The sequence below is a fragment of the Bemisia tabaci genome, chromosome 2, assembly GCF_918797505.1.
Source record: "Bemisia tabaci chromosome 2, PGI_BMITA_v3".
Classification (NCBI taxonomy): domain Eukaryota; kingdom Metazoa; phylum Arthropoda; class Insecta; order Hemiptera; family Aleyrodidae; genus Bemisia; species Bemisia tabaci.
The window spans coordinates 23,998,469-24,016,427 of record NC_092794.1 but is presented as its reverse complement, the minus strand read 5'-3'; the positions used below and the strand labels follow the sequence as shown (position 1 = coordinate 24,016,427).

The following is a 17,959-nucleotide window of genomic DNA, read 5'->3' as shown; positions in this document are numbered from 1 at the left end:
GGATGCGTCGGTGTTCACTGCATCGTTGGTCGTCGGACGGGGACGGGGATTCCGAGCGGAGGATTAGTAGCGCGAGGCTGGACCGCGCTCGTGGGATTACGAATGACCGGGCATTAACGTTCGATCAGATTAACGAGACCGGACCCGGGTGAAAATGGACACGCTTTTCAGGAGTTACAGCATTTTTTAAGAGGACCCCGCATCGGCCCCGGCCCCGGTGTCAACAGCGCCGGCTATCGGGTTTCCCTTTCGCCCTCCCGCTCGAACCTCGAATCGGTATCGATCGATAAATTGCATTGCTAAGATAGGGAAGTATCGATCGAGGATTGTTCGATATCGATGCATCCATCGACCCGCTGGATTCCGGCCCAACGTTGATTGATTGATATTCGCGCCTCTTCGAACAAGAATCGGAGATGTTACTCGATGAAAGCGTAAAGAGGAGGGGACCGGGGGGGACAAGTTTCCGTGGATCTCAACGCGCGCTGAGAAAAATTAACCAAAGTTTGGTGTAAGTGTGGAAAGTAGAACACGAAATAAGACGAGCTTTCGATGAATTTTTCTTGGTTAGTTCCTCTTTCAGCAGGGGCGGACTGGGTACAAAATTGCTGGTATTGTAGGGCAAAGTTAGCTCAGGGTTTTCACAGTGCGGCGGATCCCGAGAAACCTTGAAGGTCGAGTGGAGGGTCTAAGGGGATATCCCCGAGAGAAATATTCAATTCAGTACAAATAAGAAGAAGACTAAATGACAGCAACGGAATAGGGATTCTATGCTCATGTCCATCATTTTCTGGATGGTCTATAAGAATCACCCGTTTCAACCAAGAGGATCGCTCACTGGAAAAAAAAAAAACACATTGGATCTAGAGTCCAGCCTCTTAAAAACATCGACAAGAAAAAGTACTCTTGATTCAATTAGAATCCAGCTTAAATCAAGAACCAAGCCTCTTAATTTAAGCGGATTTCGTTTTGATTCAAGCAAAAATCCGATCGAATCAAGAGTAGTTTTTCCTGTCAATGTTTTCAAGAGTCTGGACTCGAGATCCAATGTGTTTTTTTCCAGTGCTCCATTTTCCTTTCGTCCTCTCTATCCATCGCTTTGTCCATCAATTTCAAGAATCAGCGCGCTGGACGCAGAAGTCCGGGCATTTTAAAATTCCGCACAATTCGCCTCCCTGGACATTTTCGCACCAGTGAAACCTCTCAGAATCACCACGGACCTCAATGAGAAGACAGTGAACACTGCTCAGTTTGATCGATCGGTGCTGTTTGAATCCCTTTGTTCGGAGGCGGATCGGCGAGGGAGTTTTGCGCCAGCGTTTTCGAGGTTGCTAAATTATGCGATAAATCATGGATATTTTTTATGGGTTCTAATGGGGAGAAAGTGCTGATTTTCAGCACTAACGGCAACTGTGAGCGTTTTTGATCCGCCCGCGGCTCGACGGAACGGCAGGGCCCTCGATTCCTGATTGGGAACATTATCTCATTCTGGCGCCCGACTCGGCCGCTGCACCGCTGCGATCGGTGATTGGTGAGCTTCTTAGTCGGGAGAATAGAGCGCGTTGCATAACTCATTAACTCCGCTGACCGGTGAGTTGACGCTGAAACGCTGAAACGCCGCCGATGCTCTTGTACCGCCACGCCACTGATCCGAATTTCAGCCGCCTTGCCGCCGCACCGCACAGTGGATCGAGTCAAACAGAGAGGTCGGACATGAAATTTTGGACCACACTGGGAAAAAAAAACTCATTGGATGTAGAATCCAGACTTTTGAGGACATTGACAAGAAAATGGACTCTTGATTCAATCAGATTTAAGCTTAAATCAAAAGGAAATCCGCTCTTTAGAGGCTTGGTTCTTGATTTAAGCTTAAATCTGATTGAATCAAGAGTATTTTTTCATGTCGATGTTTTTAAGAGTCTGGACTCTGGATCCAATGTGTTTTTTTCCAGTGTAAAACTGCAAATTTTGATGTTTATTTCGTCACATTTTATATTTTAAGGAGCGCTACTAGAACTGCTCACAGGCTACGAGGTTTTTTCGAAAAATTGATATGGTCGGTTTGAAAGACCTCTTTTCTACCCGTTCGTTTAAGTCTCCAGCAGTTTTCCCTCTTGGACAACTCCTCACGTTTCGTTATTTTCAACGGCGTGGCGGGCTTTGCGATTTATCGATTAATCTGCAATCTAAACCGATAAAAAAGGATCGATACACAGTGTGTTTGCGACGAACACCTTAACAATGGATTCTTTACCATAGTTGCAAGTGATGGAATAGCGAAAATCGATCGTTTACGTCTCACAGTCAGATTCGATCGTTTCTTCTCCATCAGTGCTTAGGCATCGAAGGGAGCGCTATTCGAAAGCCGTGCGAGCATCTCGGTGCATGGATTGATGTGTATCGATTCATTCTCCGTTTCCGGATTTATCAGGGGGAAAGTGTCGGAATCGAAACCGAATGTGTTGTTTGTAGGGCTTGACTTATAATCTCACGTAGACGGAGTTGCCACTCTTAGGCCTGAAAGTTTTTCAACCAAGTTAAATGAATTGGGAAACAATTCTGTTGCAGATATACTGAGTTTCGGCTCATACTTATTCAACATTAAACTTTGTCGGTTAAGGGATCCAAAATAAGGGAGCCCTCCCCCCCATGTCCCTATTGTCTTATTTTTCTTTAGCTTTGTCTATCAATTTCAATAATCAGCCCGCAGCGGGCCGATTATTGAAATTGATAGACAAAGTTTTAGACAAAGAAGACAAAAAGGGGTGTGTAGTCTGTGTAGGGATTCTATTGGTGAAAGCGGGTGGTTCCAATGTACAATAACGGAGTTACTCAGGTAGTAGACTAATTATAACGGCAACCCACGAGGAACCCTATAGTTAGTTCATCATATTCTCCCTTTGTCTATCGGGAGCATCCATTCAACCAATGGGATCGGTCTGGACTGCCTATGTCTTCTTTGTCTATAGCTTTGTCCATCGATTTCAATAACCAGCCCGCAGAAAGCAGCGGTACCGCTGGATCCCGGTCGGAAAAGGCCCCTCAAACCCAACACGACACGTTCCCGGCCGATGATATACCTTCGGGTAATTCCGGCGTGTCTCGAATCACAGGTACATAAATATTTAAGGAATCTGTAACTAATAGCAAAAAATCAAATCTATTCCAATTACTTTTATTATCAAAATGTTTAATTAATAATACATGTAAATACTCTGTTAATAACCAAGTTATTATTAACTAACTAGTAGATGATTTAATTCTATTCTAATCTAATCTTACTTTTACTCATTTAATTAAACATATTAACTATGTATTAACTATGTACAATACTGAGATACAATAAAAAAAAAAAAAACACGACACTTACTGGATCGGAAGGGGGAGGGGGGTGAAACTTTTTCAGCTCTTCGTGGGCCATGACACGGGCGCTTTTCGTAATATAACTTTCCTCCGAAAATCGAAAGTTGCTTCTCTTGGGTTTATCCGAGCAGGTGGCACAGCGTGCGGGTCCTTTCTTTCTTCTTTTTCCCTCTTTTTTTCTTTCTCCGTGTTTCGGTGTTCGTGGTCGGCAACGAGACAGCTGTCACACGGCCGCGGGACACGAGACCGTGCCCAGAAAACCCGACCTCGCCAAGCTGCCGAATTGCGCTCGATTTTCCTAATGAATAAAACTGTTCAGTGTAGTTCTCTAATAGTTCGACAACGATAAGTTCTTCAAAATGCAGGTAATTTTGATGCGGAACCCTAATTCTTTCCTCTAGCCGAAACATTGCATTTTCAAAAAGACCAAACGCTCAAAATTCCTCGTAAAACTAATTGGACTACATTCTGCAATTAGGAACTACAATCTTTGGCTCAGCCGTAAAAACACGTATGTGCATGAGGAAACGAATGGCATATAAATTGTTCCTGGACTGAGGTAGAAATTGGACGTATTTATGCTAAAAGGAGATATGTGCAAGTGGAAAGATGGGGTGTGCTCGTTAGTTGGGTGATAAGAAACAATGTGGTCAGTGGATATAGCTCCTTTTGAGAAAATTGAGAAGCGGGATTTTCTATTAAATCAAAAGGAGCTAAACGGCAAAATATGCTAACTCATGAGCCGCGGGCATGGCAAGAGAGCCTTGTGCACAGGGCTCACGAGTTACAGCGCCCCGACGACCATCTCCGCGTCGTTAGAGTGCGCACTCATTGCCGCTGACGTCACTGGCGCACAATTATTCCCCATTCATTCTTATGGCCCGACCACTAACGAGCACACCCCATCTTTCCACTTCCACATATCTCCTTTTCGCATAAATACGTCCAATTGTAGTTCCTAATCGCAAAATTCAGTCCAATTTTGCCGAAAATGTATCAGTTAATTGTGAAGAGTCGGTAAAAGCCCGGGAATTTCATGTTCATACCCTGAGAAGTCGGGAAATTTCGAGCTCCAAGAAAACTTGTCACCTTATTAGTAACTGACCATAAGTTGAGGGCTTGGAAGACAAGACGCATGAGTGCAGTTTTTTTGCTATTTTGAGAAATACGTTCTGAAATTTCGAAATCTTATGGATCCGTATGGCGGAAAAAAAGATAAAACTGACTGTTTGATGCTTAAAAATGGGAATTTGGGAGCGAATATTTCACAAATTATGCTTTAAGACTATTTTTATTTGAAATCATCAGGAATTATCTCAATTTTTTCAAAAACTGCCTTTATGCGCCTTGTCCTCCAAGCCCCTCAGTTAATCTTGGAATTTTTCATCACTTCATCGCGTTTATGACCACTCTATGTACGATCTTTTTCGCGTGTTCTACATTTTCCTTTTTAGACACGCTTTGATTTCGTTTTGATGCACATAAATTTTACGTTTTAACTGGCTTTTTCTAAAATTCCGAAGAGAACTGTCCTTACATTATGCGAACGTATGCTTCTTAAGTATTGACAGGAGAAAATCAAGTGAAAGAGAATCTTGAGCCCCTCAGTTCTTTAAGGACTTTTGAATGTGGAATTACTTAGTAAATATCGCTAAAACTCCTTAAAAAGTAATCTGAAGTTCCTGATTTTTGGACTTCAGAAGCTTTCTCAAATCCTGCCCCCAGCAGTCACTTTTTCCACCGATCAGAGGATGCGTATTCATTCTGAGGAAATTTGGCATCGGAGACGTTTCACCCGGACTTAGTGCGGGGATCTTTTCGGGCCGGTGACGTAAAAGCTGACGTCACAGAGCCACGATTCGACGTCTTGAGAGCACAGAAAAGTTCACTGTCCAAAGTTTCGCGAGAAGCTTTTCTTCCAGGTTGTTGCTGTTGAAAGAGTGCCCAAGTGCCACTGACTAAATGGCAAAAAATCACGATCCCAGGAGAAATGGGGAACTGAGGTGCACGTCTTACGTTCATTGACGTGTCGCTCAGGTTACGCAACGCAGACCGCTCCAGAAAATTTTCTTCTGAAACTGTACACTCTTCGGATCGCGTTATGTTAAAAAAAACGAAGTCGTGTTGTGAGAAAAACAGGTTAGGAATACGTTCGTACTTAGCATGACATGCACTCCCTCTCCCAAAAATAAATAATTAAAATAAGAGAAAAATTGTGTAATTTGAAAAATAAGTAGTTTTTAAATATGCAATTTGAAATAAGATTTTCATACCGAGGCTTATAGAAGGATAACAAGCCTTAGTGTTCACTAAGTTATACGGAACATTCGTGTCGTGGCTGTGCGCCAAAATTGAACTCAAGACTCCAGTCGTTCACAGTCATATTCATGATCGCTAAATGTACGTTCAGCTGAAGGAACCTAAGCCGAATGTAGCGTAGAAAGAGAGGTTTGAAGTTTCATATCTCACCTCACACTCAGTTTGATGGTTTAGCTCCTATTCTCACATCCAAGTATTTGCTCTCAGATTTGAATTTTTGACAATAGAAAATGCATCACATGCAGTTCTCCGAATTTGAGACAACTTCTAACTCGTGATTCCCACGATCTCTTACCAAACCACTCACCTAGTGAGAAATTGTTTTAATGAATGTATCGAAATCATGTGTGATATATAAAGCAAAAGGAATGATTACTAATGAATTTCTCGAATTGCTTAAAGCTACATAAAATAAATTTGAATTGGATGTCACGAAGCAAACGCGACGTATCCGATTAGTTGTCCCAATTTAGTGTGTGGCTCAAGCTGTACCGATAAAAAGCATGGATGTGATTATAGGCATTTAAAAGTTTCGACGAAACAATGAAATTCAAGGTCTGATGGCAAACCTTCCTGGTCCATTATTCATTCTTTACGGTTCAGAAATATTTACTGATGTTTTCGTGTTTTCCTTGACTTTTCAAGAGCTTGTCACTCATGAGTCATTCAAGAATTAGAATACCAGAGTACGGACCGCCTTCAGTGATTGACAGGACACCACAGAAAAGTTAATTTGCGTCATGCTCACTTGAGAATTTGAAGGGTCTCATGTCTCTGGCTCAGAATAGAGTCCCTTTATAGAGAGAGTTAAGACAACGCGGCTCATGGATGCCACTAACGGGAATAAAGATAACACAAATTGAAAGTTTTTCGTAATCTTTGATCAACCCATTCCCGAATTCCTGTCTCCAATTCCTCTCTCATTCCGTTTGTTCCTTGCCGTACCCCCCATTCCCCGGTTCATTCCAGTTTACAGTCTCTGCAATAGAGAATTTGCAAGTGTCTGAAATTTGATGAATTTCGTGTTTAAGTGGAAACTACTGAGTGAACTGAACACGAGGCTACCCTTGGTTCATGAATTGAACAGAACATGAATTGGAGAAGATACGACTAAAGGATCTAATCTGCTAAAATACCAATATGTTTAAATGGGAGATGCCGCAGATGACATCACTAGGCGGTGCATTTTCTCACTTTTAAATCTATTTTTATACTATTCCCCATATCAGAAACAAATTATAAAAAATACTGTGAAATCAGCTCTTTCAGCACTTTCAGATGAAGCAATAAAAAAATTGCATGTAAATTCTTCATTGGTGAAAATGTACTCTTTATTCCCGTTTGTGACACTGCGGAGGCCTAAAATACGGGAACCAATCAGAAATGGATTCGCATTGTCTTTACTCTCAGTACAAAGGAACTCTAGCTCAGAATATGTTCGGTTATTTTGCGATGGTTTTATGACAAGATGCAATAATTTCAGTGACGTCATAACTATTATCAAACTATATTGTGCGGTAACGGATTTGTGCGTGCGTTTGTGTGTGCGTGACATTGTAGAGGTCTAAAATACGGGAACCAATCAGAAATGGATTCGCATTGTCTTTACTGTCAGTATAAAGTAACTCTAGTTCAGGATATGTTCGGTTATTTTACAATGGTTTTATGACAAGATGCAATAATTTCTGTGACGTCACAACTATTATCAAACTATTATGTGCGGATACGGGTTTGTGCGTGTGTGTGTGTGCGTGTTCAATTTAATCAATCGACTAGATGAACGGTTTTCACGGGAGCGTGGCGAGCTGGGCCCGAGCGTTGAATGGCGCTGCGGATGAAAGTGATAGTGATTCCTCTGAGATGGAGACTCGGGCGTTGGGCTAGGCCGGACGGGTTCGGGTTGTCAATCATATTTTGGCATGGCTCCCCGTCAGTCACGCGCGTGCCACGTAGCCCCCCTGCCCCCCTCAACCCCTCCCCCTCAACCCGCCCCCGATCCCGCCCTCGTCCACCTCCGTCCGTTGTTCCTGGTCCACAGTTGACAACGCAACGTTCCCTTCCGCTTTCTCTGGCGGCTGCTCCGACGACCTGCCCAACGTTCCCTTTCGGAATGTTCTTATCCGCCGCGTCGGTGTCGTGGAAAGCATTTCTTGTGGCTGCTAGAGTCCCTTTATATAGACTTGAGACAGCGCGGCTTATGGATGTGGATGTCACAAACAGGAACAAAGATTACACAATTCGGACGTTTTTTGTAATCTTTGCTCAAAGAATCCTGATTTGTCGACGATTTCTCCCCATTTTGGACCACTGTGCGACCAAAATTTTTGAAACTGAACTCAGTGAAATGCTTGGGGGCCCAATGAGAACATTTACAGCCGAAACCCATCAAAGGTGTAACTTTTTCGTCCATTTTTCCCGTCTTTTTGCTGTAGAAATGCTGTCCAGAATGATGGCGATTTGGCAACTTTGCCCCCTCAATTCTCAAAAACAGTGCATAAGCATAAATTCAAGCTAAAATTTCTACCAGAGTTTTAGGGTATCATAAGGTATCGTTTGGACCCGATCCCTGCTGGCCCAAATTGTGCCAAAAAACGGTCGTTTTTGGAGTAGCTCTTTCCTTTGGTGAATCGTGAGTTTTCGGGCAAATTTGTAAAATGTTTCTTCCGATTTTTCAGATACCTTTGTCTGCACTTTCATCTAAAGTTCCTGGAAATTTCAAGGAATTGTAATCATAACTTTCCTCCAAAATAAACGTTTTATCGGAGGAACTTTGACATCTTTTGAATGTTCATACAGCGTTTTTCCCTAGCACGGCAGCAAAGGTGGCATTTTCAAACATTTCCATCGGGGGAGGGGGGGTAAGAAAGATCCGGTGGGCTTCCCCTAAAAACTTTTCAAATTTTAAAGCATTAGATAATTACCAAATCTAATAGTTCTTCCTTCTCTCCTACGTTCCGTCTTTTTTTTCTTTGTTTCTTTTTTCGTCCTCTTTCTTCAATGTCCTATCAAAACATAGTAAAACATGTTTATTCTTTATAATGTCTCACAGCTTTCGTTGAATCTATAACTTTGTGTATTGAAAGTGCCAAGAATCAACTCAGAAGTGAGAGATGAGCGTTCATTCTCCACACGATGAGGTAATTAGTGCTGACTCAAGTTGGGTTCGGTTTGGTTACGCAACTAAACTAACTCTGCGGCAAAGCGAGTGGTATCAGGAAAGACGGAAGGCGCTAATCTAACAATCAATCGTGCGTAGCATCTTTACCATTGTCCTGGGTAGGAAAGGACAGCGCATTGTAAAAAAAGGGTATTTGAGGAGTAAGACTTTGAAACTGAATATTTTTTTTTTTTTTTTTTTTGCAAAATCAAAGTTTTAAACGTGCTTTTATAATTTTTCATCAGTGGAAATACTCGTAGTTGAAATGTGAACATTATTATAGTACCACTGGAGAATTCGAGTTCATAGGTTGTGCCCTTTCGGGACTTAAGAGCTACATGACCTGATCAAACCTTACCTTCAAATTTTCGATGTGTCAATACTCTCCCTAAAAATGGTACTCTAGTTTTTGCATCCCTGCTCAGTACCTTGCTCAAGATAAAATTGGATCGTTGAATGGCCATCGAACGGAGGAGGGATTGCGGGCAATGCGACAACACGGATCTTGGCAAGAGCGAGGCCAAGGCAAGAGGCGCAAGGGTCCGAACCAGGTGAAAGAAGGCTGCGATGCCAAATGGTGCGCTTTCCGCTTCGCAACCATGGGGCCGGGCGCTGAGAGGGCAGTCTGGCAACAACGGAAACGGAACTGCGGAAGCTCACGGAAGCCATACCCGTCGTCGTCGATCGGTCGGGCATTGCGCAGGGCGCAGCGGCGCACAGTAGATCGAGTCGATCAGAGACAGTGTCCGAAACTCACCTTTGAGTTTTAGGAGCCATTTGGCGCATCAAGCCCGATTTTAGAGGCGCCATTGAAGATTTTTTAGGGGCCAAAGTGACTTTTTGCCTATATATTACGGCGCATTCAGTGAAAAGTTAGACGCAAGATGTTTTCGTAACAGAACTAGTAAGAAGCTGTAACTTGGGGAAGACAAGAGCACTAAGGATGGAATCGTGAAGAATAGGAAAAGCTTTCACTTGCAGTGCTAAAAATTTCGAATTATCACCTAATATGAAAATTCAGATTTTTAGGGGGCAATTTTTAGGGGCCACGTTGGCGCAGAGCTTTCATTTTGTGGGCGCATTTGGCGCGTTGGCGCCTGTGAGTTTCGAACATTGATCAGAGAGGTCGAACATGCATCTTTCGACTAAAACTGCAAATTAATATCTTTATTTGGACCACATTTTGCAATAAGGAACCACTTTTTCTGGCTCATGTTAGAAACAACGTATGTGACATTGGTTTCCCTAAGCAGAAAGTTGCTTTTATGGAGGAGCCAGAGATAGTGGTTCCTTATTGCAAAATGTAATCCATTTGATCAAATTTTAACGGTGTGCTATTTAAAGTAAATTTTGCGAGAAAATCAATGGGGTCACATTAAGAACCTCAAAGTTTGGTATTCACGGAGTTATAAGCGTTTAAAAGTTTCCGAACTTTGTCCGACCTCTCCAATTGACTGGATCCACTGTGCGGCGGCGGTGCACTCGGCGGCCCTAATTCAATCGTGGCCTATTTTACATCCACCTCCGAGCGCGCGGCCCTGGCGACACTTGAACTTCTCCTTGAAAAGCCTCCTTCACTGCAGCCCGCTCGGCCCGTTTCGGATGCCAGGTGGGCGCCGCGCCCCAACGTGGATAAGATTCCAGGGATGCGCACATTATCACATTTGAAGGCGCACTGTCCTACCGGAAGCAGTGGCGTGGCGTGGTTTGCGATGTATCGATTGATACACCAATCAAACCTATGAAAAAAGATCGATGATCAGGGTGTTCGCAGCGAACCCCATAGTAATCGATTCTTTACCAAAGCTTCAAATGGCAAGATATCGATAATCGATTATTCACTCCTCGCCACTGATCGGAAGATTGGAAGGGTTTCCGATGAGCCGGGGAAGACGAAAGTGGGTGAAAAAATCGCCGTTCCCCGTACGGAGGAACGCGACTCCATTCCCAGGGCGTCTATAAGTCCGGAATTTCCGGAAAGTCTGGAAATCGTGCTGATTTTTTAAGGGCGGTTCGGAATTACTGAAAAAGTGCTGAAATTCAGCGTGAAGGTCCGGAATTTTTTTTTTTTTCATTTTTTTGCCATTTGTGGCGAAATTTGAGCGAGGAATTCAAAGTTTTGAAATTTTCCGAATTTTGTGAAATGGAGGTGCTGAAAAAGTACTGAATTTTTTTGTTGAGGAGGTACTGAATCTCTTGGGATTGTATTGTTTCTTGGGAATGCTGAAGAAAGTTTGCAGAATTTTCAGCTGCGCATCGTGTATCGCCCCTTTTCTGCAGGCAGACGGAAGAAGTTATAACTGGGCTTTAACAACATATTTCGCCAAAGTTCCGGAAACTCGACGCGTGTGAACAAAACCTCATAGACTTTATTTACGATCGGGTTTAATTTAATTTACAATCGGGGGTCATCTGGAACCAATTGGACTGCGTTCCGAAAAGAAGGAACTACACATGAACACATAAGAAACATTGTGGAGATAGCTAATTTTCTGTAGAGTGGTAAAAAGTAGTTCCGAAATGCAAAATGAAGCTCAAATGATCTGGCACGTTGATTTCCCACCCAGGAAAATGGTTAAGACACTCCGCACGATTGCTTGTTAGATTAGCGCCTTCCGTCTCTCCTAATACCACTCGCTTCGCCGCAGAGATAGTTTAGTTGCGTAACCCAACCGAACCCAACTTAAGTCAGCACCTATTACCTCATGTGAAGAATGAACGCTCATCTCTCACCTCTGAGTTGATTCTTGGAACATTCAATACACCAAGTAACATATTTAACGTAAGCTGTGTGATATTATAAAGAGGAAATATGTATTACTATGTTTTAATCGGACATTAAAGAAGGATGCGACGGCGACGTTACACGTTCCTTGTAATTTCAATAATCAGCCCGCTGATAATTCAAATTGATAGATAAAGCTAAAGACGACGAAGAAAACAATAAGAAAATGAGGGATCCCATCGGGGGAAGCATGTGATTGCAATGGACAAAGGAGGTAGGTAATAAACTGAGTAACGGCAACCCACGAGAGACCCTATTGTTAGTCTATCCATTTCTCCTCAATCTACAGGACCCATTCATTTTAACCAATTGGATCACTCCATACTCCCTACGTCTTCTTTGTCCATAGCTTTGTCCATCAATTTCGATAATCATCCCGCAGGTCCGGATGGAGAGGCTTATGCATTTTCGGTCTATAGACAGCTTCTTTTCTCTAAATAATCTATATCCATGAACAAACTACCAAACCACGTACCTCGGTTCGCGACTCTTCAAACCCGAGCTTTGTCCATCAATTTAATAATTGACCCTCAGCCCTCAGGGCTTTTTCCGGAGAGAAAAGACCTGATGATATAAGAAGGGCAGAAGGGGACGGTGGCTTTTGAGCATGGGGACGAGTGATCCAAGGTCCAGGACGGAGGCTCGTTGCGTTGCGTCATCACGAGTCGCAGAATGGGTCCAGGAAAGGGGCTTGCCAAGCGGCACCGGGTAATCCTGGTCCATCGTCTGCGCGAGCCCCCAGGCGGGGCGACCGACCGATCGGATAACAAGTCAATTCAGGGTTGCAACATTGCCACCCCGAGCTCCGGCTCGCATGCCCGGGAGCTCTGCCCTCCGCACGGCGAGGCAATGCTGGCATCCTTGTTGCAAGCTCCTTCCAGCAGTTCGCTCGATCCTCGCTCGGGTCCATGCTCCGATACCACCCGAATTCGAACTTCCTCCAACCTGGTGCGACTCGGTCACATAAATTATTCGGGCCCCCTCCCCGGAGCGGGTCTCCGGGGTTGCCGAGTACGATTCATCCATAAATGGTGGACTGTTCAAGATATTAACGGAGAAGAGCGAAAATTCGATTGCGTTCACTTGTAGCATCAAAGTTCGTTCAAATGTCACGTCATTAAGAAGTGTGGATCCACACTGGAAAAAAAACACATTGGATCTAGAGTCCAGACTCTTGAAAACATTGACTAGAAAAAATACTCTTGATTCAGTTATATTTTAGCTTAAATCAAAAGGAAATCCGCTCAAATTGAGAGGCTTGGTTCTTGATTTAAGCTAGATTCTGATTGAATCAAGAGTATTTTTCTTGTCGATGTTTTTAAAAGTCTGGACTCTAGATCCAATGTGTTTTTTTCCAGTGTGGATCCGTGTAGGAAGTGTTATGAATGAATTATGTGCAGTAATACATACGTAGGATTTGAATGTCGACAATGGAATTGGAAGAACGCACGAGTGATGAGGGTGAAGAGAAATAGGAAATAGAAGGGTGAGGATAAAAGTGAGGAAAAGGCAGAAACGACGAATAAAGGGAAGAAAAATACGACGAAAAATCAATTATCAGTCCTTTTACCTATTCATATTATTCTCTTTTCTCTTATTTGTTGTCTCCCTTTCTCTTCTTCGCTTTCTTCCTATCCCTCTTCACATTCTCATCTTTCCCCTGATACCTCCTTTTTCCCGCTTCTCTTATTTTCATCTCCCTCCTCCTCTTCTTCGTATTTTTCTTCTCCTTCATCTCTAGAGTTCTAACGCACCTTCATCCGACCTACGCCAGGGGTTCCACGCACTGGGTCCTTCATACCGATATGAGAGTTGCCAGAGGGCTGATTTTTGTAATTGGTAAACAAAGCAATAGACAAAAAAGACAAAAAGGATATGGAGAGATCCTATTGGTGGAAGTGGCCGGTTGCAATGGAGAAGGAGGTAAGTAATAGACTGACTAACGGCACCCCACGAGAGACCCTACAGTTAGCCCATACATTTTCTCCTTCAGTCTGTAAGAACCGCCCATTTCAACCAATAGGATCGCTCCACAAGAACTCCCTATGTCTCCTTTGTCTATAGCTTTGTCTATCAATTTCAACTATCAGCCCGCATTCCTCAAACGCAAACCGTCGCCAAACTTGGTACTTTGGTAGTCTCCTCCGAAGCGGGCCGTTTCTGGGCAGACTTCGCATTCGACAGTAAGCTTACCAGGCCACGCTTTGCAGTTAAGATAACTGTAGTCGGTCATAACGAGCGGGCACTTAGGAGCAGTGAGTAAGCCACTCTGGACGCGGCCGGCGCGGCGCCCTCACCACTGACGTAACCTTGATTCACGGCCCGATTACACCCAAAACCCCTAACTCCAAATCCAACGTGAGCCCCGAAAGCTCGAAGCTCCACGCTCGGCAGGGCTCATGCTGAGGTGCGATCGCGCGTTTTCGCTATCGCGGCGACCATTTATTAAACTCGTGGGTTTTTTCGGGGCTTGTGATCACCTCTGCGCCGCTTATTTTGCTCGGAATAACTCTGGATGATTAATGCCACCGTCCCCCCTCCCCCCCTCTCCCACAACCCGGAAGAGCCTTCACACGCTATTCATTACTGCAAGTGAGGAGTGAAAAAGTGAGGGAGGGAGAATATGTTTTTTTTTTTTTTTTTTTTTTTTGTTTTTTTTTTGGTCGAGACTTGCCATTGTCTGCGTCGCTTTTCTTCACGCATCTTCGTCGGGCGCTTTTTGACCCACAGCCGGACGACGCACACTGGATCGAGTCAATGGGAGAGGTCGGACAAAATTTCGAAACTTTAAACGCTTATAACTCCGTTTATACAAAAATTTGAGATCCCAAAAGTGGCTCCATTGGTTTCCTCGTGAAATTTTCTTCTCGTAGCACTCCGTCAAATTTGAAATGTGACGAAATGAACATTAAAATTTGCAGTTCTAGTGAACAATTTCATCTCCGACCTCTCCAATTGGCTCGATCCATTGTGCGACGCCAGATCTAGGTTTTTGGTGTGGAAAAAGGAATGGATGTGTTCGTGCTATGGACATTTTGACTTTTGTCGATGACGTATACGTGATGCCAACACTCTTGTCGTCGATGTTCTCCGAAAAGGTGTGATTTTTGGAAAAGGCTATGGCGTGTTCTTGAAAAATCTGGGGAAGATAGGGAATTTTTCCCGGCCCTTAAAAGTCAAGAAAAATCCAGATAATAATTTCTCCGCGGAACATTGAAGTTCGTTCCTCCGGCCAAAAACATCATTTCACTGTTCTGCACTGCACTCACACGTTCTAAGGACGAAAATTTGAGCCTCTGCCTCTAACTTGTCGACTTTTGGATTTTCTTCGATGTCAAGAGGCTTCTCGGCCGTACTATTTTGAGAAAATAATTTTCATGAGAAATTATGCGGAAAAATCGTTGAAAAGTCAGACGATATCATGTTCGAAAAGCGTGAAAATCATAGAAAAGTCAGGGAATTTAAATACTCAAGATAACTTCTCACCCTAAAGAAATTCCTTCTTAAGGTGTAGGTGATTTTTCAGGAAATTCACCAAATAATGGACCTCATGAACTTAACTTTCATCTCCATTGTATTGAAGTCAGTATCTGATAGAGACATCAGCGCGCTGATTTTTGAAATTGATAGACAAAGGGGTACACGAAGAAGGCAAAAAGGAACTACAGCGATCCTTAAGGTAGAAGCGAGTGGTTGAAATGGACAAAGGCGGTAGGTAAGTAATAGACAAACTAACGGCAACCCGCGAGAGACCCTGTAGTTCGTCCATCATTTGACTCCTTAGTCTACGAGAACTACCCGTTTCTACTAATAGGATCGCTCCATGTTCCGAATTCCCTCTTTATCTATAGCTTTGTCTATCTATTTCAATAATCAGCCAACTGAGTCGTATGTCTTGTAAATCAGAGCCCTCTCTTCAACGTTCACTGAAAAAAAAAATCTCTGTGTATTTACCAAGAAAAGGGTAAAATTACTAAGAATTCAGGGTTCTATTTGATCCCTGTTTTTTCTTGGTAAAATTACCATTTATGGAATTGGTAATTTTACCGAGAAATCTCGGTAATATTATTGACTTTCTCGGTAACTTTACTGGACCCCGGTAAAAACGCCAATATTTTTTATCGACTGTGGTAGAATTACCGAGATAAAATAGCAAAGTTACCGGGAATCGATTACCAATAAAAGTGGTATTCTTACCTGAAAAAAACAGTAAAAATACCGGTTTTTAGGTAAGCTTACCAGTCTGTCTTAGTAAAATTACCAATAATTGGTAAAAAAAGTTAAATGGTAAAGGTACCAACGGACCTTGGTAAAAACGCCGAGAATTTTTTTTCAGTGTTATAATTTGATGCCCCTCAATGAATATTAGCGATTTCACTTCGAAACTTGTCAACTCTGTCCGCGACCTGTTACCGTCCCACTAATAATAATCCGTTCGTCGTTCGTAAAATTCACCCAAAAATTCGAAATGTAGCGCCGGTAGCGAGTCTCCCTCTTTTTTTCGGCAGTGCTGCAATCGATAAAACGTAAAGTATCTTCCTCCGCCGTGTCAAACTGCGATGAACCGTTTCACGAAGCAGTTTCGAGCACCTCGGCCCGCCCAATACGGTTTTATTTTTGTCGCCGTCAGCGGAATAAAGTAATTGGCCACCTAATGGCGATATGATTACCTCCAAAAAAAAGCGACGGGCTAAAATTCCATTTTAAACGCGTCTTCGCCCCCTCCGCCGCTCTGTGTAAACCGTTATTGTGATGGTGTCAGAGATCGTTTGTCATTTTATTTGCATTTCGATTTTGGGAATCGGAAGTTTGTCGAGGCTCAACTTCAATAATGATGAGTCCCGTCCGTAAATGGTTTAACTGCGAAAGGAGGCACTTAAATAGTCAGGAAAAAATCGGGAAGGACAGAGATTTTTTTTTTTTTCTGCAAAGTAGAGTCATCTCGCGCAGCCTTCAAGTTTTTTCATGTGAAACGGCTATTCCCGCGCTAAAAATCATAGCGGATTCTGAAAGAACGTTTAATTTTACATTTGAAGTAATATTTCACAGAGGGAAAATGCGTTAGGAGTAATCTCGAGCTCAACTGAACCACAGTTTGCACTGAGAGCTACAATTTCTGACTTAGCGAACTTTCAGATACGTTGCATCTGCAATAAGTTGAGAATTGCACTTCCTCAGCGCAAAATTTGGTCCAGCTAGTCTTGCAGTCCTTTTCCCCGAATTCAAAGTCAATGGAAAATATATTGAACGAGAAATTAGACATCAATATATATCTTTTTCATCAAACATCATAGAGGAATCAAATTCACAATCCAATTTTCAGCATCATATATTTGTTGCATTTTGTTGTGGCTCGGGTTCTTTTCTGTTGAAGTTCGTTAATTATCATCAACTGTACTTACATGCTAAATAGCTGCGGAAATTGAGACTCATGATTCAAACGTCTTCTCAAACTTTGTAATCTCTAAGTGCAACTGTTAATAACTTAGTCACCCTCCAGCCAAAGCATCACAAGCGCCATGTGACGTTTAAAAATTTCCGCCGCCATTTAATTTTTTTGTACAAAAAATTGTTCAACGAAGCTGTCACTGACAACTGTCACAACTGAACGAAATGTCACTGAATTAACACTGTGCTGACGATAAAATTCAGTGAAATTTTCAAACAGATTCAACCAACAATTTAGCTGTATAAAAGTAACTTGGCGGCGAAAATTTTGAAACGTCGCATGGTGCTTGTGATACTTTGGCCGAAAGGTGACGACTTATCAAGGGACACCCGTAGCATACACCCTGTATGGCGCCTTTCCATTCGGAGAAAAATGGATTTTTCTCCCTACTCATACCATCTAATTTTCTCCAGTCTGGTGGCTACGGTGCTTACTTACCGCCGATTTTTCGGAACGGTACGGACCATTCGTTTGCCTCGTGATTGACCCCCGATTCCTCACCGCTGACCGAGATTCACTGGTCAAGCAATTAGAAACGTTTTCCAGCGGATCGCCGAATCGGATCTCACACTCACAATTAACATTGTTCCCGCGACGGTGCGCAACGATGACTGACGGTAACGACAAGACCGGGCTCAGATCCACCGTAAAACCTGCAAATTTCCCCGTGAAACGCCTCTGATTTCGACGGAAACCTGCGAGAATTTGACAACGGTGGCTGTGAAAACGACAAGACTAATTTGACAGTCGGTGACCGCTCACCAATCCGCAAGCGCAGCAAAAAACTCCGTTTTAATTGTTCGGATCCAACGTGAATCGTTGAAATTGGACGGAGGTGCAGGATCGGTTCTGCTAATTTCGTCAGAAGCACTAAAAATCTATATTA

At 43.1% G+C, this 17,959-nt stretch overlaps 1 protein-coding gene across 4 annotated transcripts in view; it reads left to right on the top strand.

Annotated features, from left to right (window-relative positions):
* The window catches only part of LOC109043565 (uncharacterized), a 433,004-nt gene that overhangs the window by 185,169 nt on the left and 229,876 nt on the right, over nucleotides 1-17,959 (top strand). The gene's annotated exons all lie outside the window — the stretch shown is intronic.